General features: G+C 41.3%; 1 protein-coding gene across 2 annotated transcripts in view; it reads right to left on the bottom strand.

Annotated features, from left to right (window-relative positions):
* The window catches only part of acaca (acetyl-CoA carboxylase alpha), a 303263-nt gene that overhangs the window by 91050 nt on the left and 185646 nt on the right, over nt 1-26567 (bottom strand). The gene's annotated exons all lie outside the window — the stretch shown is intronic.

Here is a 26567-nt window from a genome sequence, read left to right as displayed (position 1 = left end):
GGTCAGGGTCAGCAGTTGTGAAAATATGACCGCACACATGGTACCCGTCTGCTTCCCTCTGTTTCTGCTAGACACCGAGTACAGGGTGCAGCCTATTAATGTAAATGACAAGTCAGAGTAGAGGAACCATGAACCAAGTACAGCCTAACCTTGAGGGGACTCTGCAGTGACACAGACGGATGCTCAGGACTGTCAGACACGTAATTTCTCTCTGATATTTAGTAGTGTCCCTTTTATCAGCTTTTCCTTTTGAATACACAGCTACTGTATTTACTATTTTAATGGCTTTGTAGAACCACTACAGAGAGATTAAACTCAACAGATTAAAACGATAGGTTCCCTGAATGGAAAAGCTGCCACTTGTTGTATTAGCACTGCTAATATCAAATATCAACCACCAGGCTAAGTCCGAGATATTCTGCTACATTTCAGAATGACTATCCACACCACTATAGCTGATTTTATTTTATATTGTGGTAAACTATAAGCAGCATCATTCTCACTCATTTATCTTAATAGCGTTGCTGGGAATAAATCTGTTGTTGCAAGTTGAAATTAATAGTAGTACTTGCGAAAATGGGATATTTCTACCAGCGCTATTTCCATGTAAAGCAGGAGACTTGCAAAAATCCCACTTTGCACACTGCCCCATTTCCTTGCAGTAAGCTCCTTCACCTTCCACTTCTCAGAGGTTTCAAAGTTTGGGCAATATTGGAACATCAGGACTTTAACACAAACAGACTTGCCACCCCCCGTATTTCTATATCAGACGCTAAGAATGCCAATTATCCCACTGACGTGCACAGAATGGAGAATTATAGGGGAGGGCAGCTCTTCAGGACAGCCCTGAAGTCATCAGAGTGACCACAATCCGTCAGAAACCAGTGCAAGGGAAGCTGAACTGTTTCTAAGTTCAGGACTCAACATCAGAGTTCCAGTCAACTGTTGAGTGTTCATTGAGCAGGAGTGAGCAGCTCATCTGAAATCCTGAAGCCCCATGAATGTCCTGAACTGGAAATACTTAGTAAAAGGGGCGGGGGGGTGGGGGGGGGGGGGGGGGCATCAGCTAGGGGATGTTGGAAGCTGGCTGCAGTCTTTTTGTGGAACCTAAAGCATACATCGTGCCCACTTGAACGTGTAAACTGAAAATTAAGTTCAATTAATTTCAGGATGTGGAAGAGGCTGGACTCATGTGCAAAAAACTGACATGGCCAAGGTGTCCCTCAATTTTTAACCGCTGCCCACTAGTTTGTTTTAAGGTGTGAAACAGGTTGAAAAATTGCACCAGAGATTGGATAGGTTGGGGCTATTTTCCTTGGAGCAAAGAAGGCTGAGAGGTGACTTGACTGAGGTGTACAAAATTATGAGGGGAATAGATAGAATAGACAGGATAAAATTGTTTCCCTCGATGGAGAATTCTAGAACCAGGGGACATAGATTCAAGATAACTGGCAGAAGGTGTAGGGGGACATGAGGAAGAACTTTTTTACGCAGAGGGTGGTTGGTGTCTGGAATTTGCTGCCCAAGTTGGTGGTTGAGGCAGAAACTTTACACTCTTTTAAAAAGTACCTGGATCTGCACCTAAAGAGCTGAAAGCTGCAAGGCTATGGGCCGGATGCAGGAGGGTGGGATTAGAAAGGTCACCTGAGTGTCCTCGGGCTGGCATGGACAAGATGGGCCAAATGGCCTCCTTCTGTGCTGTAACTTTTCTATGGTTCTACTTATTTTTCTTAAAAAACCGTGGTTGAGAGTCCTTGTCTGGCTCTGTGGCCTTCCTAATTTGAGGGCAAATTTGTTTTTCTATTTTGCTTTCCCTATGTGATGCAGCTAAAGAATTTGCTCCATGATCTCCATAAATCTTGAGCAGCCAATAATTGGCATGCAAGAATAGCCTCCGAGGGCAAATATCCATCCACGGGGAAGGACATGGTCACCATCAGTGATGCATCAATGAAGAACAACTCAGCTTGTGGGAATTTAAGGTTCATTGTCTGTTTCACAATGTGTGCATGGCCTCTTTATCCATTTATATTACATTACAATAAAATCAACTATCATTACTTTAGAAGCCATGTCCATCCCTTGTATAGATTACAGACACAGCTATAGTCCAATCCTGATTACCTATAATTCACTGGCAAGTCAACTGATGACAATTTAGTGCCTGATACTGAAAGTATAAAATATTTGGTGCCTATGTGAACCATTAAGAACACCAGAAAATAAAAAATAGGAGGAATAGACCATACAGCCCTTTGCGCCTACTCTACCATTCAATATAACCATGGCTGGGTCAAAATCCTTCCTAAGGAACTCCGTTCCTAACAGCACTGTGGGTGTTCCTACAAGTGGACTGCAATGGTTCAAGAAGGCAGCTCACCATTACCTTCTCAAGGGCACTTAGAGATGCGCAATAAATGCTGGTATAGCCAGCTACACCCACATCCCATGAACAAATATTTTAAAAAACTAACTTTTGTGATTCATGTACCAGAACACCCAAATCCCTCGGTACCACTGAGTTCTGCAATCTCCCTCCATTTAAATAGCATATTATTTTCTTATTCTTCCTGGCCAAAGAGGACAAGTTCACATTTTCCCATATTATACTCCATCTGCCAAATTTTTGCCCACTCACTTAACCTGACTAAACCCCTTTGCAGACTCTCTACCTCCTCTTGACAGCTTACTTTCCTACCTATCTTGGCGTCATTGGCAAATTTAGCTTCAGTCCCTTCATCCAAATCATTTGTATAGAATCTAAATAGTTGAGGGCCCAGCACTGATCCCTGTGGAACTCCACTAGATACAGCCTTTCAACTTGAAAAAAACCTATTTATGCCTACTCTCTGACTAGCTAAGGATTGGTTAGCTAACCAATCCTTTATCAATGCTAATATGTTACCCCCTACATCATATTTTCTTATCTTGTGCAGTAATCTTTGATGTGGCACCCTTATAAAATACCTTTCGGAAATCCAAGTACACATCTGCAAATTCCCCTTTATCCACCTTGCTTGATACTTCCCCAAAAGAATAATAAATTGGTCATTTGGTAGTGCAGAACATGAGAATCACTGAAAAAGAGAGACATATCTAAGCTTGTCGTCTTGCACTCTTCAGGACACTTCGCAAGAATACCAATATAAGGAGAAAAACAATAATTTATACTGTATGTGAAGAGAGTGCTGATTGGTTGGCAAGTGGCATTGCCATGGAGAATGCACCTGTGATGGTGATGACAGTTGACTGCCAAGCATTGTTTGAAATTTAAACCAAGCAGCTTGATCTCGATTGGTCAAGGCATTGCCCTGAGGTATGAGTCAGCAAATTGCTGTCACTTATTTTGTTTAGCTGTAACAGGCACAATGTGTGTACATGTTCTTTCTGTCTGAAAAGAACAGGGCCGTGTGGATGAACATACGTAGCTTCCAGTACATGCAAATGTGCCACACTGCGAGCCCAACTGACAATCTTAAATTGGTTGTCAGCATAATTCTTAGCACACTGAGAATTATTTAGCAAATGTTGTCCAATCGCGGAATCACATGTAATGGTAGACCCTGCGTTTTGCAAGCACGGGCTAGTTGGATACGGTCTGTACCCTGCCCGTTGCAGAGCGGATAGGACATGCTGTTTGATACAACTACCAGTCGTTGGGACGTACAGCCTTCATATCTAGCATCATACTGGCACTGAAATTCATGAGAGATGCGTCTTTGAGAGAATGACACCTAACCTCCCACCCCTCACGTATTTCCCATATGTGGATGGTACGTTTGCTACATTTAAATCCGCAGCTGCATACAATAATGGCCTTACATGTCTTTATGAGCTCCATCCTGTGCTCAAATTCATCTCTGAAATGGAACAGTCAAATGAACTCCCCATCCTTGATGTATAAGTTGAGAAATCTGCCAGGGGTTCCCTACCACAGTCTATTGCAAGCCTACCTTCACTGGTCAATATACGCATCTGGATTCTTACATTTCCACATACTATAAGATTGGTCTTATCGGCAACCTTGTAAATATGAGCTATTTGCTCACCATGTATGCATGATGCTTAAATAGAGTGCATCAAAGGCTTCCTGCAGGATAACGGCTACCCTGATCAGATCATTTCTTACTGTATATCACGCAAACTCATGAACAAGTCATGGCCGTCACTTTCAGCCCTGTCTACCTCAGATTACTCTGGAAGGGCAAGGTATCTCAAAAATTTGAGCAACAGGTGAAGCTAGCTGTTTCATGCTGCTACTATGCAGCAGCAACACGAGTAGTATCCACCACTAACACAATGCTGCCGTCAAGCCAAAAAGACGTTCTGTCTATCACACACAAATGAGTGATGTGGTATATGAATTTCAGTGCCAGTGTGATGCTAGGTATGTAGGTCGTAAGTCCCAAAGAGTGACAGGTCGTATCAAACAGCATGTCCCAGCCGCTGTTTGCAACGGGCAGGGTACAGGCCATTCCCAACCAGCCCGTGCTTGCCAAACTCAAAACTACTTCCACCATTAGATGTGATTCCGCGATTGGACAACATTTGCTAAATAATTCCCAGTGTGCTAAGAATTACGCTGACAACAAATTTAAGATTGTCAGTTGGGCTCGCAGTGCAGCACATTTGCGTGTACTGGAAGCTACATATATTAATACACAGGGCCTTGTTCTTTGCAGACAGAAAGGACATGTACACAACATTGTGTCTGTTTCAGCTAAACAGAATAAGTGACACATTCCTCACTGACTCATTCCTCAGGGCAATGCCTTGACCAATCAGGGTCAAGCTGCCTGGTTTAGATTTCATATGATGCTTGGTAGTTGACTGTCAGTCACCATCACTGGTGCATTCTCCATGGCAACACCACTTGCCAACCAATCAGCGCTCTCTTCACATACAGTATAAATTGTTGTTTTCCCCTTATATTGGTATTCTTGCCAAGTGTCCTGATGAGTGCAGGACGAAAAGCTTAGACATGTCTCTTTTTTCAGCAATACCTAATAAATTAAACACAATTTCACTTTCACAAAGGGATATTGACTCTGCCTGATCCCATTATGATTTTCTAAGTATCTTGCTATAACCTGCTGAATAATGGATTCTAGCTATTTCCCTATGACAGATGTTGGGATAACTGGTCTGGAGTGTCCGGCTTTCTGCCTCCCTCCTTTCTTGAATAAAGACGTTACATTAGATATTTTCAAATCCACTGGGACCCTTCCAGAATCTAAAGAATTTTGGAAGTTTATAGCCTATGCATTAACTATCTCTGCAGCCACTTCTTTTCACTGCTCTGAAGAACGATCATACGGACTCGAAACGTTAACTCTGTCTCTCTCTCCACAGATGCTGTCAGACTTGCTGAGTTTTTCCAGCATTTTCTGTTTTTGTCTCACTTCTTTTAAGAGCCTAGGATGCAGACCATCTGGTCCTGGGGACTTGTCAGCCTTTATGTCTAATAGTTTTCCCGGCACCTCTTCCCCAGCGATGGCGATTGTTTGAAGTCCCTCCTTCCCATTCACCTTTTGATTTAAGTACACTTGGAAAGTTTTCTAAGTCTTCTACAGTGAAGACAAACACAAAATACCTGTTCAATACCTCAGCTATTTCCCTGTTGTCCATTATCAATTCCCCAGACCCTCTCTTTAGAGGACCAATGAACATGATTACTCAGTTGTCTGCGTCATACAGATACAGATAACCAGTGGCAAACCATCACAAAAATAAGTACGGGTGGCTATGTGACTCACCTAGCTCATTCTGATACAGTAACTTATAATCATTCTTTTGTCCGGCCTATACCAATTATATTAACTGTAAATAAGGTTCTTGATGGTACAAACTTAAAACGTCAAAAGTCTTCATATCCAACCTTCATGTACCCAATGCGAATGAAATTACATAGATGTGTCACCAATGAAACTTGTGAAGTATCACTATTGCTAAACACTGTGGAAAGACACAAAGACACAGTTTGGTGGCCTAACAAACATTTTTCTGTTATAATGGGTTGTCTCAGGATTCGTTGGCCTTTTACTCTGGAAGAGATCTCGCTGGAGGCAATAGTCTCTGTTCAAAAGCTTTTATTTACATGCTAACTATTTATAAAGGATATTAAGACTAACATATAGCTAGAGCTGCCCTCTGAGTTGCTATTCAGACATCCAATCTCAGTGAGTGGCATCACTGTGACATAACTCCTTAAGCATACGCTCAGTAACTATTATTAGAGCTAACCCTTTACTCAATATCGTGCCCCAAGTTCACTCTGCTCACAAGTTGTTAACCTCATGTAATATTTACAGTTTCTAACCAGCTCCTACACCCTCCCCAATCCAAGTCACTTTCGCTAAAGGCATCAACCCCCAACAGTGTTCTTAGCTCTCTTGCAGGACGTATGGGGCATATGTGTTCCCTTAGCTTCTCCTTGGAAGGCAACATGTTGGTGGAGTGGGATAGAGTTTTTCATGACCGCTGGCTCCTGGGCTGTGACTCTTACAATGACCTGAAGGCAGTGAATCAAGGTAAAACTGATTGAAGAGGGATCCCTCCAGAACTCGGACGATTACAACCTCTCGAAAAGGAGGGCAACGAGCTGAAGTTCTCTCTTATCTTTTTCTGGGTTACACATGGGGGAAAGCACTGGCCTGACAAAATGAAGCTCCTTCGGCTCCCACGAAGAATTTTGCAACAGTATCATTCAACGTTGCTGGGGTGACAAGAGTATTCAATATCTGAGCCAGGAATGAACCTGGTAGATGGAAAGAAGAATAAAGAACATCCTGAAGACAATGTTGGATACGATTAAAGGAGGACTTAGAGTAGGGATTTCTCTTTCTGTAGGTAGCGATATAATTTCCACACTAGGTTCAGCGTGAGGCTGCTGCACTGCAGACAATAGGTTATCGGGGTCAGCAGGAAGAATTAGAATTGAGCCTTTATCAACAATGGAATAAACTTCAGAACTGGATCTATAGGAAGTCCCTGCATAGTACACTGGTTTGCAGACTTGTTTGAAAGTTCAACATCAGTATTGTTACTACAAGTCTCAGAAGTAATATGAAAGGCAGCTAGTGTTAGCACTTCTTTAGATGATTGCTCTGTAGCCAACTCTTTCATCTGATGATGTGGTAATTTTCTGAGATGCATTTACATATTCCTGTACTGTAATATGTTCACTTCCTTTTGCTGCACCATTTCTAATGTGTAAGTCCCTCTCTGTGACCTGATAGTGCTGTGTGACTGCTAATAGCTGGGCTTTTAGTTCAAAATTCTCTTTTAGGTAGTTAGGCTTTTCCAAGTCATGCTCAATTTTGATATTTTCAAGCTCCATTTGATGGTCAACTTTTTTTCTAAGGTACTGTTCAGTTGTAGAAGCTCTGTAGTTTGGGCCTCTAATACTTCACTGAAAGAAAGCTTGACTGCTTCCATAGCATGCTGATGAGATCAAAATTTGGGCTCCAGCTTGCACTTGTACAGATTAATAACCTCTAAACTTTCATGATTGGTTTGGTCCAATTTGGAGTTAAGTGTCTTATTCTCCCTGGATAGCTTTTTGCTGGCTGCTTGGAATTGTTGCAAGTCATCGGTGGTCTCAGTGGAATAATTAGGCAGATTCACCTCTTTATTACCTTCTTCAATAAAAGGATGATTCTTTTCAAAAGGATTCACGATCATTGGCAGTGGAGTCATAGGGACCAAAGATCCAGGACCTCTTCTTCCAATAGACATTAGCCTCTGCGGTGGCTCCATTCTCTTGCACCCTTTCCTGAAAGAGCAACTTAAGATCCAGAATCTCATCTAGTGGGTAGTCACTGTCATTATTGGTGTATCCTGTTTCTGCCTCTTCTAGCCCGTCTCCAATGAGAAGTGAAAGATCTGCACTTTCAGATGTGGGCCTAGGGGTGGCATTTCTTCGACAACAACTGGCTCACTGCATAATGAGTTGACTCCACTTTCTGTGGTAGCTGGGGGTTACAGAAGATTCAAAGTTATACAAGCGTGTCTGTTAATAAAGAACACTGCTGATTTGGAAGGGCATACAGCATATCACCGATCTCTCTCTCATTATGGTGAAGGATAGCCTGCGTCCATCCTCATGCTTTCATTGTGAGAGCTCCCACGCCTTGAAATTGCTCATAGGAAGGTTGCAGAGTTATGTTACTCAGCCATGAAACTTTTGTCAGGTAACATTGAAACATCTCCTCCGGTGTCCAGTTTGAATTTGGTCAGATGCCTATTTACTTCAATGTCAGCACATCAAAATTGGTTTTCATTATGTGTGATTTTTGTTATTTCTCCCGGGAAAGTGTTTTCCAGGTCATCCAGAATTTGAATTTCTTTTAACAGAGTTCTCCTTCTGCCTTATAAACACAGATTTTCTGGAACAACAGACCACTTTAACATGGCCTAACAGGCCGCACAAATGGCAGTGCACAATCTGGGCGGGGTATTTTTCCCACCTGTGGACCTTCTTCCTGCCACAGCAAGGAAATTGGAAAATGGAGATTGGCGCTTGATCAGGGCATCTCCTTGGTTGCTGTCTTGCTATGCTTTTGGTTTAGAACCCACAAATTGAACGAACTTCATTGGGCTGTTCTCGAGAAATTACCCTTGCATCTCGAACAAAAACCTTATTCTCCCTCCGCTCTTCAGCCTGTCTGGCCAGTTGTACAGCTTTGCTTAAAGTCAAATCTTCCAGGGACTGTAAGGAGTCAGAGATCCTCATCTAAAACACCGATGACTATTTGATCTCCGATTAGGTCATCTTTTAGTGTTCCATATTTACAATTTGAAGCTTGGAGCCACAAGTCATTGATAAATGGGTCATTCCCTTCACCTTGCTTTTGACTGTGTCGACCAAGCTTCGCCCTCTCAATAACATTTTTATGAAGACTTAAGTATGAGTCAAAGGTACTGACAGCATCATCATAGGGGGTTATTTCTTTGTTGACTCCTGTCTCATGAACATGTCATCTGCTACGGTTCCAACAGCATATCACAAAGTGCTAACATAGTCTTTGTTCTCTTTACTTGCGAGGCCTGAGGTGTTGTGGTATTCGGTAAAACATTTTTGCCAATTTTACATTGATCAGCCTCTCTGCACCCTTGATATTTTAAAAAGATTATTGTAGGGACAAAGTAGTAGCCATTGCCCACTCCAGATCCGAGAATGTCTTTTCCCACTATGCTTGGCCTGCTAGTCACTGGGCTACCATCGTTATTCGGCAGTCTTTGGTGTGGTAGCCGGATTGGCCTCAAAGTCCTTCATCTGCTGAGCTAGACTGATGCCGGGCTTCACTTGAAGCTTTCCCCACCATTTTCCATCATTCTGTTGTGGGTGTAAGTCAGCGTTGCCACCATTTGTTATGATGGGTGTATCTCTAGATTGGTTGGCCTCTTGTTCTAGAAGCGATCGCGCTGAAGGCAAGGGTCTTTGTTCAAAAAATATTTATTTGCATGCTAACTATAAAAGTCAAATAAGACTAACATATAGCGATAGCTGCCCTGAGATGCTACTCAGGCATCCTCTGTCGGTAAGTGACATCACTGTGATATAGCTTCTTCTGCACATGCTCAGTGTGATCTTATTAGAGTTAACCCTTTACAGTTTTCTATACACATGGGGAGGATTTTCCCCTCGTCGAGCGGACCTGGGAAAGGCCATGCAATGGTCCACCGCCTGCAATCGGGCCCTGACCACGATTTCACGCTGGCTGGCCAATTGAATTGCACGCTGAAACGCTCAGCACTACCTGGGTGGGGGTGAAAGAGAGGAGGGGGGGGCAGGCGCGGAAGTTTGCGCATGTGCACAGGTACGCTCACAGAAAGCTCCCTGAAGGCACAGAGCTGCCTCAAGGAGCTGAAGATTTATACCATTAGAAATAAGGATTTAAAAAAATAAGGAAAACATGTCCCCTCTGTCATACGAGCAGGGACATGTTGACGCTCGTCCGGCGTCAAAACGTGCTATTTCATGCTCATGCATGTCGGGCACGTGCCCACATGCAGAGATGAAAATTCAGCCCATAACCTAAAATTCATATTGCAAGGTTATACTCAATCTGTAGAATTGAAAAATAGGGACGTTACGCTAAATCTGTATCGAACCTTGGTTGCAGCACACTTATGAGAGCTGGGCGTGCCGTTTTGGTCGCCATATTATAAAAAGGATATAGGGACACCGGAGAAAGTACAGAGAAGGTTTACCAGGGATCATACCAGAAATGCATAAGTATATATATCTGGAGAAGATTGGCAGGCTGGGTCTCTTCCCTCTTGAAAAAAGGCTTGAAGGGTGAGCTATCAGAGGTCTTTAAAATTGTGAAAGGTTTTGTTAAGAGTGATTACAGAATGTATCCTCTTGTGAGGAAGAGCATGAATAGAGGTCATCAGTTTAAGATAGTCACCAAGAACTCCAATAGAAAATTCAGAAGGAACTTCTTTATTCACAAAGTGGTGAGAAAGTGGAACTTGCTACTATAGCGAGTAATTGGAGCAAATGGTATAGATACATGTAAGGGTAAGCTAGAGAAGCATTTCACGGAAAAAGGAATAGATAGTTATTATGGTAGATTCAGATGAAAACAAATAGGAAGAGGCTCAAGTGGAGCATTTACAGTGGCATGAACTGGTTGGGCTGAATGGCCCATTTCTGTGACATTATATCCTATGTAATCTCTATTGCTTCTATTTTAGTATTAAAAACGGAAACTGTACACGGTTGGGACATGGATCTTGTTACTACTGCCAACAGCGGTACTGTGTAATACAGTATTTTACCAAAGAGTTCAACTTTTCAGGCACATCTCACCAAAATAAACAAAGTCTTCACCTAGTCTTGGAATCTTTATAGAGAGAAACACCATTGAAAGGAGACAAAAAAGTTGGTGCAAACACGAAACAAGAAATCCTATTTCGTATTCATGCCTCCCCTCTCTGTTAAATTAACAAAAGGAATTTTGCTCCCAAAATGCTAGTGTTTTTTTTGCCCAGGGCTTCTTTGTGTGATAACCATAGCTTGCTCTGTTCTTTCTATTTCATAGTATTTAAGGCAGTCAAACTGAACCATTTATGAGGCTACAAACTGCTACGAACCCAGTGGATTTGAAAGAATTGAGCAAGAACCTGGTTTCAGTGGTTGCCTTTCCTCATTCGCCCCTCCCCCTCCCATACTACAGAATGCCGTGTGTTCTGCCAATGACCCCAGAGTGATTAATAGAAATTATGCTGCCTGAAGGTTATTGCATACATCTCAGCATTGCTACAGTGACTAACCGCTGCCCTATAAAACCTTCCAAGATAGCAAAGAGTGTCCCTGTCACTGTATGTGCATTCTATGGCTGTTTAATAGCAATGGGCCTGTGATTTGTCCTCTCCATACTGTTAACTGACCTCACCTCTAGTTAGCAATTCAAATGTTAATGATGTTTAGCACAATGGCCACAAAAAAGTCTTTGTGGAGTGAAAACAATGCAAGTTCCTACATATCCCAGATATAGAAAGCATGTGAGCAAAAACAAAAATGTTTTATTTCACAAGGTTTTTGCAGTTTATTTTTCTCCATTATCCGATCCCATTCTCTCCCCTCATATTCCTAACTCACATCAAGATACTGACTAATGGCATGCTACAATACCAGTCACCCAGGAGCCCTTTGGTGCCCCACCCAAGTGGCAGCACTTCACGTGCAAGCCTAAACAATAAATGCCTGTGCTAAATGTTGTTCTAGGCATGGGAAGCATTACAGCTGGTCCCTATTCTGCCTGCAAGGGATATTCCCTGCAGACACACAAGTTTAGAATAGGTCAGAGGAAAACAAGCAGGAGTGAGACCCCTGATTGTGTTCTCTCCAAGCAGTGAATACCAGCTGGACTGCCCACATTGTGATCTTAGGTGAGATCAGGAAACCCAGCAGAGAACAAGGAGAGAACGTGGGATCATCCTGGTTGGTATGACTCAGTTACACCAATCAATTTATCGAGATGAGGATCAAAGCTGCCTTGGGTTCACTGTTCTAAATATAACGGCTAATCCAATTATTTAACAGAGGTGAGACAAAGTGTATCACTGTACTTCAAAGTAAAACCTGTGACAGGTTTCCTACCTGTGGAGAAGTAACTCTAGAGTGCAGCTTCTCAGCTTCTATCAGTGTCATTCTGGAGCTGTTCATTTGGAGACATGTGACAGTGGCCAGGGGCAACTCATCCATCCTTACTTTCGTCCGTCCACTTAAGTCCTAGCAATCCCTCTCTCCCAAAAACAACAAAGGATAGAAATTGTTGTTCAGCAAAATAGTGGACATAAATCCACCTTTAACTGCTTGCACCAATATATTTTATTACCCCTGATTGTACTCTACAATCCCTGATACCCATTTTAGGAAATGATGCTAAACTGTAAAATGGAGGCATCTAATAATAAAAAACACAGTTTGCTAGCTGAATGCAGTGCCCCTTTCACACCACATTCAGTGATATTGAAATGAGCCAGTGGTACTCTTTGACTTTTTAAACTGCAAGTGTTTTCATGCTGCCAGGGAGGCACGACTATAAGAATTAATGACTATTATTTTCCATCTTCTTCTTCCAAGATTCAGATTACACTAAATGGTTTTCACTTAAAAAAAAGTTTCTAATTATAGCAAATTTCTATATTTTTAACACTTTTGATTAATACTAAGCTAAAGCTATCATCCTATAGTTTTCCTGTCTAACCTCCCAGGAGTGTCACTTAAGATTCCAGAAATTAATATTGCAGCATTAGCATACAAACGTTTAACGTGATTGCTCGACACCCCTATGTCCCTGCCTTCCCCACTTTAAGTGACCTATTTATCTTAACTGGGCTAGGGTTTTCATCGCAATACTGACTGAGGAACCTTATATGGCCACAAATAACTTGCACAGCAATTTCTAGGTTGCAGACAGAAATAAGTGAGTAGAAATTCAAGAGAGATGGGGTCATTTATGTCCACACTTGCAGGATTGGTCGTCTGCTAGTACAGAGGATCATTCATTTCATGCTGGGAAATTACATGGGGGTGCTCTCTGTGTACAGGTGGCAACACCACAGGCAGGCAGCCTTTGAGGCAAGTGTCACTGAGCATGCATTTTAAACACGGACGAGAATTTATGTGTCAAAGTTTTAAACTGCCCGGAGCTTTTCACAAAAGGTTGAGGTTGCTCTTGTAAAAAAAATTAATTTAAGTGCAAAAATTATACATACATATATTTTGAAACAAGCCTCTTAAAGATGGCTGATTTGTGATAGGGTAGTCTCCAGCGAATAGCTGTTTTGCTGTTGAACTGGCCTGGCAACCACATCATTGCAAAACAGTGGAAAGGTCTTGAGTGAATTGTCTAGTCTACTTGCTTGATCATTCTGGGCAAATTGTTAGTCAAATAAAAATTAGTACAAGATAATTTGGTTTGCCATTCCAAGTCTTGCTCCTACCCTAAAGTGTATCAACAGAAATTAATGGAAAGAATACATTTGCCTGTTAAGGCCCATTATGCAGAACTGTGCAAAGAGGATATAAATGAAAGCGTGTACTCAAATGAAACTCAGAGCTGACATTAAGCGGCTGAATGAAGGGCAAGAGTTTTGCAATATCACTAAAGCACTGACAGGGTGAATATAGAGGAGCTTTCAACCCCTCAGCATGGTTGCAGTAGAGGAGCGGACAGCCTGGCAGCAGAGGGCATAGAAAAAACAAACTTCAGAACAAGCTACTATAGACACTGCATGCACCACAAAAAAGACTTACATTTATATTGCAACTCAGCTGTCGAAAACATCTCAAAACACTTCACACATGATGAATTACTTGGAAATAGTGATTTGTTGTGGAGGCAAACAAGGGACCCAATTTGTGGCTGTGCAAATCTCAAAAACAGCAACGAAGATGGATAGTTAAGGGGAAAAGGCTGGCCAGGACACAAGAACTACCCCTTTTCATAGTTTCATGGGGTTTTTAAATGTAAAAGAAGCTAGCTAGGGCTTTGGTTTAATTATTCATTCAAAAAGATGACACCTCTAAGAATACCTCTGTAAAACTGAACTTGAAGCACCAGCCTAGCTTATGTGCTCAAGTTCTGGAGTGGAATTTGAACTCATGACCAACTAAGTCAGCAGCAAGATTGCTATCAATTGAGCCAAATTGACAGATATTTGGGCACAGTGGAAATGTAATGCATGCTAAATATCAGGCTTGGTAGTGAGGCTCTGAGAGAGGTTTTTTTATTTGGGCTAAGATGATCTGCTGGAATAATCAGCCATCCACAATGCACGAGCACTGGCAATTAAGATCAATATGAACATAATTTCTGCAATAGGGTCCTTCCAGACAACTGCAAGAGTCTAGCACTTGATTAAAGATGTAACCTGGAGCTTGGGTTTGTCATACAGTCAAGTCCATATATCACAGCAACAGAGCCAGCTATAGTTTTGCCATTCTGAAGACTTCTTCACTTTATTACGCATCACTGGCTGCATGCATGAAGCCATTTATGCAAACAACAATCCTATGGCTCAGATGGGAAGCTATTATTCACTCAACATGCATTCAAACATGACCCAGTTCTTTGAAGGGAAAGGATAGATATTAGGCCCTCATAGACACCGTATAGGCTAAGCGATGACAACACCACTGAGCAACCTCCAAATCCTAGTAGAGAAGTCATAGCAATGTACATGGGTAAAGTACAATCTCAAGGGATTGTTGAGGTGCTATAGCAAATATTGTATTATGCTTGCACCATGAAATTAAGCGAGTAAGTTGATGTCACTGAAGGCGTGGATATTTTTACAAGCACTGAACTACCAGTTTCTCTACTGGTTTACTTTTTGGTAAGTGGATATATTGTTTGCTTTGCGTTTGGTCAACTGATGCCCTCTTTTCTGCATGACAAAAGAATGCAGGCTGCAAGATGCAATATTTTGAAGTAAACTTATTTTCATTGTGCTTCACTGCATGTGGTGTAAGTGTTTAATAAACTTTCTTGGTGCATGTCACCTCTTACAATCAGGGATTTCTGCATCTTGTGCAGATGCCACATTTAGTGCTCCCCATGTTGGAATAGCTGTTCAGCTAATGGAAAGGCTGCCTGGTTTATAGACAGTCTGGAATCTGTATTTTCAAGTTTTGCTGATGAACCTGGATCAGTGTGAGAAGTTGTTGCTGCAGTTGTTGTGGGTATGTTGCTTTGACAGGCAGTGCCCTGTGCCACTTCTACAGGGTTACATGATTTCACAGAATTGTGGCAACTGCCTCTTCCTGTGATTCTGCATTTTATTATTATTGGAAACCATCTCCTCAGCAGGCCCGAAGATCTCTTTGAATGTAGAGCAATGGACAGAATTCCTTCCGCACGTTTGTCCGTAAGCATTCTCCAAGCATGTTAAGGATCACCATGACCATTTGCTCACAAACCAAATACTGATGCCCCACAAGTTTTCATGTTTTGAACATATATTTAAATCCTTTCACCATTGCTAAGCCAATATCCTGGAATTACCTATCACCATTGTGGGAAGATAATTATCACAAAGGAGGCAGCCCACAATCAACCTCTCAGGGAGATTAGGGATAGACAATAAAGTCAATCTTGATGGCATCAATCACATCCCAAAAACAGAAAGAAATGATGAAATTAGAACCTCTACTGAAACAAACTTTTCATATCTGACCCTGTACTATTATTGAAAACCTTTGTGCTGCAAAGCTGAATCAACAGAATTTCTGTCATTTATAATGGTTAACTGGTTTGTTAGCTGCTTAAGAAGTGTTAGAAGATCATTGTAATGGGTGTGTCACAATTGGCTGACTTTCTATCCCTTGCACTAACAAAATCATGTTGCACAAAATCTGCCACAGCAAAAGTGCTCACACCTGACATTTTGATTGGCAGTTATTAAAATTTAATAAAACAACTAACAGTTATTTAGCATCTTCAACAGAGAACGGGCATCACAAGAAGAAGAAAGGAACAGGTGCTGAATCCTCGTAGGAATGAAGAGAGGATGACCAAAAGCTTCATCAAAAGGCTTTGAAGATGAAGACAGAAAGGTAGAATGGTTAAAAGGATTAAGTGGAGAGGTCCAGAGAGTGAAGATGAGGCAGTTAAATGCTCTCCCACCAACAGGGGCATGCACAGAAGACCAGAGAAAGGGGAACAAGCAGCATAGGAAGTAAGTTTATTGAGGGCAGGGGTAAACAGAAGACAATGGAGAAAGAGAATCTAGAGGTGATGATGGCATGAATAAGGGTTTCAGGGCAATAGAGTGGTTGAGCTAGCGAAAAAAATGTATCAAATGTCCTGGGGATGGAAAGGATACACGGTTTGCAGAAGTAGTTGCTCTTTGATTTATTAAAAATAAAACTAAGTGTGCTTCTCTGTAACTCAACTGGAAGGGATCTGAACTGATAGTAGTCACAATTAATTTACTCTACTCAACATCCCAAGGTAATGCTTTGGGATGTTTAACTACGCTGAAGTTGCTATTTTAAAGCAGGTTATTATTCAAATAGGAATCTCCAGCACATCCACACAAAGGTAAGAGTGCAGCAGACCACAAAGGGACAGGAGGAAAAAACAAATTCATAAACAAAGAAATCAGTGGTCACAAGATAGCCAATGGTGATTACAACCCAAGGTGATATGCATGTGCCAACTTCTCCCAGATTGGTCTCCACTGCAGCACTAGTTGGAGCACCAAGAGGAAGTGAGAGTGCTAGCCAGTGGGTCAAAGGCAGCAGAGGTTCCTGCATGGATCACATCTCAACACTCAACCATAATGGAATATTCAAAATTGCTAGGGCTGGTGATTTTCCATAGTACAGCAAGCTGAAAACCACAAGGCAGTTGCAGGGAAAAGTAGGGAAATAAGATGTGCATTTATATAGCACCTTTCACAAGCTCAGGCCCTCCCAAAGCACTTTACAGCTAATGAAGTGTGTTGTGATATAAATAAAGATATCAACAGATCTGGGAACTTCTTTTCTTCTGGAAGAGTCCCAGCAGATTGGGAAATAGCTAATGCATTACATTTATTCAAGAAAGGAGGGAGGCAGAAAGCAGGAAACCATAGGTCAGTTAGCCTAATGTCTGTCATAGGGAAAGTGCTAGAATCCATTATTAAGGAGATTATAGCAAGATATGTAGAAAATCATGATGTGATCAGGCAGACCCAACATGGGTTTGTGAAAGGGAAATCATGTTAACTAATCTATTAGAGTTTTTTTTTGACAAAGCAACATTCTAAGTAGATAAAGGGGAACTGGTAGATGTGGTGTACATGGATTTCCAAAAGGCATTTGATAAGGTGCCACATCAAAGGTTACTACACAACATAAAAGCACATGATGGAGGCAGTGACATATTGGCATGGATAAAGGATTGGTTAGCTACGGGAAGCAGAGAGTGAGGATAAATGGATCTTTTTCAGATTGGCAAGCTGTAACTTGTAGGGCACCACAGGGATCAGTGTTGGGTCCTCAACTATTTACAATCTATATCAAGGACTAGGATGAAGGGACTGTGTAAGATAGCTAAGTTCACCAATGACACCAAGATAGGGAGGAAAGTAAGTTGTCAAGGGGAGGTAGACAGTCTGCAAAGGGATACAGACAGGTTAAGTGAGTGGGCAAAAATTTGACAGATGATGTATAATGTGGGTAAATGTGAACTTCTCCATTTTGGCAGGAAGAATAGAAAAATAGTATACTATTTAAGCAGAGTGAGATTGCAGAACTCGACCGGTATAGAGGGATCTAGGTGTCCTGGTATAGGAATCACAAAGTTAGTATGCAGGTACGGCAAGTGATTAGGAAGACAAATGGAATGTTGGCACTTATTGCAAAGGGAATGGAATATAAAAGTGGGGAAGTATTACTGCAACTGTAAAAGGCCTTGGTGAGACCACATCTGGAGTACTGTGCACTGTTTTGGTCTCCTTATTTAAAAAATATATAATTACCTTAGAAGCAGCTCAGAGAAGGTTCACTTGATTTATTCCTGGGATAAAAACTTTATCTTATGAAGAAAGATTTAACATGTTAGGACTATACCCATTGGAGTTTTGAAGAATGAGAGGTGATCTTATTGAAACATATAAGATTTGAGGACACTGGATAGGGTGGATACCAGGGGGATGTGGGTGAAACTAGAACTCGGGGACATAAGTTTAAAAATAAGAGGTCTCCCTTTTAAGACAGAGATGAGGATTTTTTTTCTCTCAGAGGGTCAGTAGAATGTGGATTGTCTTCCCCAGAAAGTAGTGAAGGCAGGGTCTTTAAATTTATTCAAGGCTGAGTTAGAAAGTTTTTTTTAAGACAAGGGAGTCAAGGGTTATGGGGTGCAGACAGGAAAGTGAAGCTGAGACCACAACCAGACCAGCCATGATCTTATTGAATGCTGGAGTAGGCTCAAAGGCCTACCTACTCCTGCTCCTTAGGCCTATGTTCCTATGCTTTCTGCAGGAAATGAGAAGCAGAGAACATCCATACCAGCCCTAACTAAAATTATCTTGATTATGGTGAGGGTAGAAAAGGAGAACACTACAATTCCCACATGCATCAAAGGGGGCAAACAAGGCTTTCTGATTCCAAATGCCTCAAGTTTAAAATTCTCATCCACGTTTTTAAATCTTTCCATGGTGTCCCTCCCTGTCTTTGTAACCTCCTGCAACTACACAACCACTCCATTACATAGACTCCAGCCTCTTGTGTATTTCCCACCATTACACAACCATTTTCAGCCCTGCCTTCAGTTGCCTTACTTGCTGTAATTTTTCGCCCGCAGTCCACACAATGTTTTTAAACTTCCTTTCCTCCTTAAGACCCATCTCTACAGCCAAGCTTTTGGAGACCCTTTCCAAAGTCTCTTTTGGCTCAGTACCTGTTTGTCATTCGCCACGAGCAGGTTTCTTGGGATATTTGATCATTTTAAAATCAATATTACTTGAGATAGGTCTAGTGGGGGAGCTATTACTTGTGTAGTATGGCAGGTGAAATGCCTTACATCTGCTCTGGAGTTACTATCATTGTGTGATCAGACTTCACGTACCAAATCCTCATACTGAATAGAGAGAGGCCAAGGAGAAGAGACACAAGCCTTGAGGGACAATAAAGCTTGTTCACCTATCATACTTGACCACTTGAAATCACAGTGTCGATTTGCTTTTTAGGTCATCTATTGTCAGCTCCAGTGAACTAGTTCATTCACCCATGGTGTGAAGGTTGATGCAAGAGGGGTTTCAGAGGGAACGTTTTAAAATTGGCACATTAATAGGAATGCAGTACTGTGCTGTGCTGATCAGATTGTGCTAGAAACAGACAATTAAAAAATAATACAATCACACCAGTCACAGTAGATTGTGGAAACTACTTGATTTGTTGCAGGATGTCAAACCATGTAAATCACTAGCCTTAAGCAGTACTGCTCTAAGTGAGGTGACTGGCTGATATTGAATTACGTGTTAAAGCAAATTGTATGGCAGTGGATTTCAAATGTGGGAACCGCCTGCAAGTGTTGACATACTTCCAGAAACCACCTGAAAATATGAATGTGATGACCTTTGACCTAGAAGTAACAGTAAGGAAAATTTGTAATTTCTTTAAAAGGTTTGTGGAATCTGCAATTGCTTTAATGAATGTTTGAAAAGGGCTTATAAGAATTTGCATCAATTGTAAAGGGATCAACTGTAATTTTCTTAGATAATAAGAAATTCAGGTCCTTGTGGTCTGGCGACCCTTGACCTGGAAACAGTACCAACAAGAAGTTAAGAAAGAAGCCTGTGGCTGGCAGACACAAAGGAGAGCTACAACCAGGAGGGCTGGAGGTGATGGTGGTCAGCATACAGACGCAGGCATAAAGAGAAAGCAGACAGAGATAGAATTCTTATCAGAAGCAGCAAATCTCTCACAGGGAGAGGTCAGTTTTTCTGTTTGGTGGGGAAGGAGACAGGAGCTTTTGAAGGCAATGTGAGAGCTGGCTAAAAAGTCTAAAACCTGTAAAGCTGTGTGAATAGCTCAGAGACATTAAAGAGTTGGGTGGTTTCCCAGCAGTGGCTAAACCTTGAATCGGAGTGTTATTGGTCAGTCAGTTGAAAACTCTGGAAAACTATACCATCCGGACTGTCATAACTCAAGGAGAGAGAGTTCGTAGAAATGTGACTTTCTGATTATAATCATACCCGTGAAACTCAAAGGTGGAAGCTGTTGGTGGATAGGACTCCTGAACGATCCTATATGAATAAAGAACAGCATATTCTGGAACTGTGCAACCATGTGGTGCCATATTTGTTCAGGGAATGATGCTGCTGCTTGTGGTCCTGTTTGAAGTATCGACTATTTAAAGTAAAATTTACCTTTTTATTTCAAGTATTATTCGCCTGTTAATACATGTTTAACTTATGTTGATTCCGATTCGTGTTCAAGTAAAGGTTGCAGAAAGGCAATTCTTGTTGGTAATTTCTTCTTTGGGGTTAATACGGTAAATTTGGTTTATAGTGCCCCCATGGGGATCATAACACTGAGGACCTGAGCATTGACACATTCTTGGGGACCTCAGGAAAATGTCAACATACACCCTAGAATCCCCTGCAAACACAGGCACACTTTCAGAAAGCCCCAGTAAAAGTGATGTGCGCTTGGTAAGCATCTATCTTAAGCACATGAAACACAGCATCAGCATTGTAAAGGAAATGGTGGTCCTGTTCCAGAAAACATTTTCCGTTAGCACAAAACAGAAATAATGTGCTAGTAAGCCAGTAAGTACAGACATTTTTTGGATACAGATATTAGTGCACTCACAATGCATAATATTTCTGGTCCCAGTCAAAAACTAGGCCCTTTCATGTACTCCCTGAAACCTACCAACCCTAATTTGAAATTCTCTTAGAAAGCTATGTCTTAAAGTAGTTAGGTCTTACAGTGCAGGAAACAATCAGAACTGTAAGGAGCCATTTTCTAGCACAAGGTAGATTAACAACAAACAGAAAAAAAGACTTGCTTGCAAATTTTTCTCTGATTCAACCTTCAAATTCTGCACTTTAAGCCAATGTCATTTTAAAACAAAATAAAGCAAAGCTAATTCAGCACTAATGGGGTTAAACATGCCTAAGGTGGGACAAGGTTGCAAAAATTGGGATCATTAATGCATTAAAAGCACAGCCAATGTAATCAGGGCAACTGCTGCTTTTAAGAGCTTGTGCAAACCTGGTCTCTTCCTTCAGAAACAAAATTTTAGGTTGCAGCATGTTAGACACAGGTGTAGGGTTGCATTCCACCCACCCTGCCATCATTCCCCCAACCCATTACAGCTTTTATTATTGCAACTGAATTGAAATTTACACGTTGTTCCTTTCCTTCACCACAATTTACCCTGTATCATCTAATTCGACAGTCGAGCCACGTTAATTTACTGATAGGGAGTGGGGGGGGGGGTGTTGGTTGGTTGGTTGGTGGGGGGGTGGGGGGGAGAAAAAACCTCTGCCTCAGCAAAAGTTTTCATTAAAATTTTAGACAAATGATCTCCTTGTCCTTCTCTCCACTGCCTGGGGCTCCATGCTATTTCTATGCAAATAACAACCTCCGAGTTTATATCCTATTATTTCCACCGGAGCTGCGCCGACATGACCTGAAACGCAAGAGATGGAGCGAGTGATTGCTGGAGTGTGAAAAAAAAATATCGTCAGGAGTCAGAACCAAGAACAAAAAAAAATGCTGGGATAACGTATTTATCTCGAGCTGTATTGAAATTCATTCTGTGTCGGCGATCATGCTCAATCCATCTGCTTTATGTTATCATTTGCATTTCATGCCTCCTGGCTTTGATGTGCTGATACTTTGATGCAGTCTGAGGCGTACATTATCATTATTTCAATTTTCACACGAGCCGACAGGTCAGAGAGATCGAAATGTTGATGTTTCACGTACAGCTGTTTATTGTAAGATGGGACGGAAGGATGTCCATGACACCTTGCCATCTCTGTTCATTATGCATGCAAGTATTCCAGCAGCAAATTAAAGCTGATTCAATGTGAGTACAATCCAATTTTTTCTCTCCTCTCTCTCTCTCGCCTGTACCTCGTAGGCAAGGGTTCACAGGGCACCTAAATGAATCTAGGTGTCTTACGGCAATTTGGTTCTGTAGTTACAGACCACTGACACACAGAAGGTAATGCAGACATAACGTGATTAGGCAACTTCCAGCACTGATCACCCACCACCCCCCTTGATAAAATAATCTGGGCTGCAAATGATAATGGCCAGCTGAAGGCTGCCTCTATTGCACATTAGCTGTCTGTGAATCACCACCAAACTGAGCAGTGACACAGGCTCAGCCAAGCAGAGAGCAAACCCTGTCTAGATTCCAGCAGAAAGTGGCACCCTTGACCGGCCTTATTCCACATTAAGGGGAAAGAAGCAAAACAACACACAGTTTAGCTGAGCTTTTCTCTCTAGGCTCCATGAATTGCACTGTTTGCCTCAGAAAAAGCTCTATTTCCCACCCAATCACATTTACAGCAACTTTTACCCACTGAGTGCATTATGATTTTCTAAACTCAGTTGAGAAAGCTTAGTTTTTTTTTTAAAAATAGAAAATATTTTTGTGTCGTCAGTCTCTCTTGATGAGATGATGGCAATTTCAATAAGCTCACCTACTCTCCCTCACCAATCTCCCACCCATGGATTCCTCTAAACAGAAAACTCAGGAACTATTTCCATTTTTCCTGTATCCTTTTTGTCCTTCCTTCTCAGTCACCCTATAACAGACAGCTCCTAGCATTTGATGTTGTGTATCATAAGCAATATCACCATTCCTTTGATAGCTACATGATGATATCAATGGCTACTGAACTCAACAATGCAGACTGTGTCATGGCTGTGTGAAAATACTACATCAAATTGCTTTGTCATAGCTGCAATACAAGGAAAAAAAAATCTCTGGATCATCTCTTAAGTAGCTTACATTCTAACTAAACAATTTGCCATTGGCTGTTTCTGTTTTTAAAGTGCAGTATTGCACAATTTTTCATTAAAAAAAGGAATTTATAATGTTAATTTTCTTATCGCGTCTACATACCTGTTCTCCACAACAAGGTTTGAATCTATGAATAGCCTGTCCTCAGGGCAGTTAGGTTAGCTTGCAGTCAGTGGGTACAAAAAATAAATTGTCTACCTGTAAATTACATAGAAACTCCAGAGAAGACTGTGAACCAAAAATTTATAAGAGGTTACCACAGACGTCGGCATATAAATCGACCTTCGAAGCATTGAAAAATCCCTCCAAGAACGGGGGTCAACTTATACGTTAAGTACTAAAGTGAGCCGCACCGTGGGTGACTGCCATCTTCGTTGTTTGCCATGCAGAATCTGCTCTGTTTGGGATGTCTTAAATTTCCGTGCATCTTCGCAACATAGCCCGTATCACCTGCTTGATTCATTGCATCCAGTCTTGATCCCAGGTATAAGGCACCAGTAAGCAAAACATCCATTTGTGGGGTGAAAAACTGAGGCTGACTACTTATGCGAGTATAGCAGGTCATGGCTGAAAACAGGGGTCGACTTAAATGCTGCATATGTGCAAAACATGATTTTTGGGGCCAGAAAAAAGTTGGGTTATCTTGTATGCCCAGTTGATCTACAGCATTTGAAAGAAAATTTTAGCTTTGCCAGTATGTCAAGAATCCAACTCAGTTTGCAGGAAGTAAAAAAAGCTTTCATCCACTGAAATGCCCAATTTTGAATAAGCAAGTTATGGAGCAGTTGTCTCTCATTTTTCACCAATTTTTTGCTGTAATATTGGTGTTCTATTAATAGAAGGTGATTAGGCATGACATGTTATGCACTGAAAAATCCCTGTACTCACTACATTTATTCGGATTTGCTGCCCAAGTACTATAACGCTGCATAAAACATCACATAGGCAATACAAATCCTGGTTTCTGAGTCGATCATAAGCCTCATAACTAACAACTCACCCAATCTACAGGCCAGACAGCAAAGTCATTTATTTTAATATTCCATTTAGCGAATCAAATGTGATAAACATTTCCTGTATATTCCAGTCAACAAAGCACATTTATGATTATATTTGGGGTACGTGCATTCTGGACAACGTTCACCTGGATAAGCTCTCTCCAATTGCTCCAGTGGGTTTATTCAGTGAGTAGCTAAACCATACAATTAAGGAGATTTGGTTTGAAATAAAGATTACATAAAAGCAACTTCACAATGTTGAATGGCAGCTTCTGAATATCTACAGGCCACCTGAAAGGGTTATATCTGCAGTATCGTCTTTCCACTATGCCAACTGTAAACCTAATGAATTGGATATTTGTCAGAAAGTTTAGGGTTCTGTGACATTGGAAGGAAAAATTATTGCTCCATTTCCACTTTATTAGATTTTGCCATGTCTCTGCCCATCTGTGGCTTAGGAGACAGGCTACTATTTTATTCTCAGGCACCGCCTGGAATTAGTTGCTAAGAGCGAACAGGAACAGATAAGGGCCTTGCTGAGTTCTTACTCTCTCTTTGTGAAGAAAGCATTGTTAGTTCCTTTGCTCAGTACCCTCAAAGACGGGAGTATGGATGAGACAAGAAGTGCAGTCTGTGATTACAATTTCACATTGTGATACACTCAAGACTGTAAAACAATCATGGGGCAATCAGGCTGGCCTGGCAGCTCATTACCTCACCTACTGAGTGTGCATTAACAGTACTCAGCCAGACCACAAAGCTGAGTTGAACAAAACAATAGAACCCTCCAACAGATATGGAATGAAAGCCTGGCAGACTGTGCATATCTTGCTCAGCAAAGTACTAATAAAATGGCATTAGCCTTGGGTAGCCCCAGAACAATCTTTTCATTGGGAAAGAAACTATCGTTGTGACACTTGTAAAATAGAGTGAAAGGTAAACAAATTAAACACGGCAATTAATTAATTGCTGATGCCAATCCTACCGCTAAACTTGTGGAGATCTTTTATTTAAATGTCCTGGGCTGAAGCCAGATCAGGCCCCTAATTTACATACTTAAGGGCCTAACACCTGTTGAAGGACCCCATCAAAAGTTTGGCGGTGTTGATCAGTGCAGGAGTTAGGTCTGCCGACCAAGGATTCTTCCATGTCCCCTGCAGCCACCAACGAAAGGTAGGTGAGATTTTTTGTTTTGTAGATATTCCTATGGAGCCAAAGGAATAGGAGTTCCCCTGTAGCCCTATCCAAACCCCCACCCAAGCCCATTACTTACCCAAGGGCTGCTGCAAAGTATGCTGAAGCGACCTGAAGGCCTATTTCAAATTGAACCAGGGGCCTCTCATTCTGGGGGGGTGCTGGTCTCACAGCACCAGGTTTTGGCCCAAAAACTTGAGTGAAACAGACACTCGCAGTTAACCCGCACATTCAGCTTAATGTGAAATTATGAATATTTACTATCATTTCTTTAGACAGCTTCTGAAGTGCCAAATGACAAATTCTAACATCTGTTACCACTACAAGTAAATGTGGAATGTAAGTTATATGATTAAGTGCTCAATTTAACAGGTTTTCTTTAATTGGCCTCAACACCTTAGGGTTTGTAACAGGAAAACACCATGTTCCTGCAACCCCTTACTATGTAACTCAAAGAGGCAACATGTGGAGTGGTCACCAACATCCTTCAAAAGGAGAATCCCAAGAAAGCCACCCTCAAGTATAAAAAAAATTCACCTTTCATTTTGAAGGCAAAATGAAAATGTGGCGAAGTACAAAAATCAGACCTTTTCGCCTCTGTAAGCAATTTCTTGTAGCATGCTAGAAATGGTCACTTTTGAAAGTAATTAGTACGCAGTAACAATAACATCACTGTTCTGGGTTAACGGAAATCTCCATTTACTCTGGGTATTCTATTTAACCTTCTTGTTAGACCAACACGCACAAAAATACATCAACCAGATCATTTCCAACAATCTAATTTGTTTAAGTTTTGTTTTTCACCTGACTACAACTCTAATGGACCTATAACATTAGTGCTGAGATGCAATCAAATATACTGATAAAATAAATGTAGCGCCCCTATAAATGAGAGTTTCTTTAGCACAACATGGATATTCCCTGCATGAAGTCTTCTTCCACAATACAGATGTGTGTAAAAAAACGTACCGAGAAAGCATTGGCTCTTAATAGCATTTCACTCAATATTGGCAGTAATAAGGAATGTTATGGAAGCACTTACTATCTGTCTCATTTTAATTCAGGCCAGGGGATGGTCAGGGGATGGGACGGACAGCAAATTGTCCTGACCTTTACAATGTGAGGCCAAGGAGATTTTAACTCTTCTGGTCCTGTCTCCTTTACCTTCCAGATTGATCTGGCAGCAAGCTGTTTAGCGTCACGACCAGGGAATAATTTATAATACGGAGCACCAAAACAGGAAGAAAACATTGTACAAATAAGGGCGGTGGACTGAGTATAAACAGTTCAACTGGATTTAAAAACACAGGCTTATTTTCTTTATTTATATATGTGGAATTATGTAAAAATTTCATTCTAATCCAACACTTATGATCTGTTC

The sequence above is a fragment of the Carcharodon carcharias genome, chromosome 10, assembly GCF_017639515.1.
Source record: "Carcharodon carcharias isolate sCarCar2 chromosome 10, sCarCar2.pri, whole genome shotgun sequence".
Taxonomy (NCBI): Eukaryota; Metazoa; Chordata; class Chondrichthyes; order Lamniformes; family Lamnidae; genus Carcharodon; species Carcharodon carcharias.
This window is presented reverse-complemented; position numbering and strand designations above follow the sequence as displayed.